Source organism: Tupaia chinensis, unplaced genomic scaffold (genome assembly GCF_000334495.1).
Source record: "Tupaia chinensis unplaced genomic scaffold, TupChi_1.0 Scaffold000281_1, whole genome shotgun sequence".
In the NCBI taxonomy this organism is placed as follows: domain Eukaryota; kingdom Metazoa; phylum Chordata; class Mammalia; order Scandentia; family Tupaiidae; genus Tupaia; species Tupaia belangeri.
This window is the reverse complement of record NW_006159764.1, coordinates 1955364-1957739: the sequence shown is the minus strand read 5'-3', so window position 1 is coordinate 1957739 and position 2376 is coordinate 1955364.

The following is a 2376-nucleotide window of genomic DNA, read 5'->3' as shown; positions in this document are numbered from 1 at the left end:
AAAGTGCTGTTTCCGGGATATTACGGGGACACGCCACATGCCTGTCCTGAATGGCTAACGGGGTAGGGGGCCCTGACTTCGTGGAGCCTTTTGAAAAGTTTAGATGTCCATTTCTACTTTGCTGTAAATAATCTGCTTTGCAGATGTGATCCAACTTGCTTTTGTTGTAATGCACCATCTGGTAGAGAGACACTGAGGACAGAACCTTACTCTTTCCAACTTCTAACTTACATAGCCATATTTCTCAATCATGGTCACACATTAGAATCATCTAGGGAAATTTGAAACTCTTGCTTCCCAGACTACCACAGAGCAATTAATTCATTCTCTAGGACGGGACCTAAGAATCACTGTTTTAACAACTCCCCTGTGTGCAGCCAAAGTCAAGAAGCTACTGTTACCTGCCACAAATCCCCCAATAACTTTAACAAATACATTGGCTTAAATTTATTCAACTCACTGAGTTGAGTTCCATCTTCCCTCACAGACACATCTGGCTTCCAGCTGAGCTCCTGGCCAGTGACCCAGGTACTCTGGCAACTGCATCTCATCTTTACCACTGACCTCTCTCTTTGGGTCATGAACAGGGCCTAGAAGATGCATTAACTCTCTCTGGCTGCGTAAGCAAAACCTAAAGCAACGAACATTAAGACAAAACCTAAGAGAATGAACATTTATTACCACATTTTGTGGCCAAGGATCTTGGATGACTCTTCTGGGTGACTCTGATTCAGGGGTATCTCATGAGGTTGCAGTCATGCTGCAGTCAGTCATCTGAAGGCTCGAGTGAAGTGGGAGGATCTGCTCTACACTCCCTTGCATGGCTGTTGGCTGGAGGCTTCAACTCCTTGCTGCAGGGACGGCTGTCTGATCAAAAGAGTGATTGAATATCCTCATGACATGGTAGCTGGCTTCCTTCAGAATGCACAAGCCAAGAGAAAGAGCATGGAGACTAGAACTGTCTTCCCTAACTGAATCTCCAAGTCACTTTGCTTTAATTTGATTCATTTGAAGAAAGTAACTGAGTCTAGCCTACCCTCAAGGGATGGGAATTAAGTCTTTGGCTCTTGAAGAGGAGTCCATCAAAAGTGTTGTGGACAAATTTTAAAATTATTATAGAGTCAGCAGATGACATAGTGGTTATGTCCCTGGACTCCCACATGCCTGACTGGCAGTTCAAACCCTGGACATGGTGTCTTGAAAATCCACACTGGACACGTGTGTGTGTGAATGTGTGTATGTTTCCAAGATCCAAGAAGGAGAATGGAGGAGAATGGGTTGCAGCATGAACATCTATCCTGCAAGGTGACTTCTCCCCTTCCCTCTCACTGTTTCTTTCTCTCTCTGGAGAGCACACATGCCCTATGGCAAAAACCTCTATACAAACACAAACACAAAAACAAAAACAAAAACAAAGCTACTATGGAAGATATTTGGCTAAGGTTAAAGAACTGTAGAAGACTTTTTTTCTTTTCTTTTTTTCTTTTTTTAGGTTTTTGCCTTAGGACAGAGAGAGAGACAGACACAGTGAGAGGGAAAGTAGGAAATCACACTGCAGAGAGGATGGCCATGCCACAATATCTTCTCCTCAATTCTCCTCCTGGGATCTTGGGCATGCATGCACATGTGCCCAGCATGATTTTGAAGTCACTAGGTCTGGGACTTGAACCATGGTCAATCATGTGGGAGTTCAGTTATGTAACCTCTATGCCATGCTGGCTCCTATAAAGGTTGTTTTAATTGCCTTTATGGAAGGCATTCAAAGATCCAGTCCCAAGAAATACAAAGGACCCCAAATAGAATCAACCCAAGAAGATCTCCTCCAAGACACATTATAGCCAGGTTGACCAAAACCGCAGACAAAGACAAGATAAGATACTAAGATTGGCAAGAGAAAAACATCAAGTTACCTACAAAGGACATCCCATCAGGCTAACAGTAGATCTCTCATCGGAAACAATGCGAGCAAGGAGAGAATGGGAAAATATATTCAAAGTGGTAAGAGAGAAGCAATTTCAGCCAAGAATACTGTACCCGGCAAGATTATCTTTCAGGTGGGAGGAAAAGACAAGAACATTCTCAGATAAACAAAACTTGAAAGAATTTACCAGTACCAAACCAGATCTCCAAGAAGTTCTCAAGGGTGTGATATATCAGGAAAATTAAATACAGACACACGGAAATAAGAGTTCAAAAACTAAGAAAGTGGCCAACTTAATCATAGGGACAAGTCTGGAGTTGAATATTATATCCCAGAATTTAATCAGGAAAATTGAACCAGAACAGAAGATAAAAGTACATGAGACTGATAGGTTCATGCACCTACCATTTGAACAGAATCCTAACCTGTTTCCTGGCTTTAAGCAAAGTTCCTTG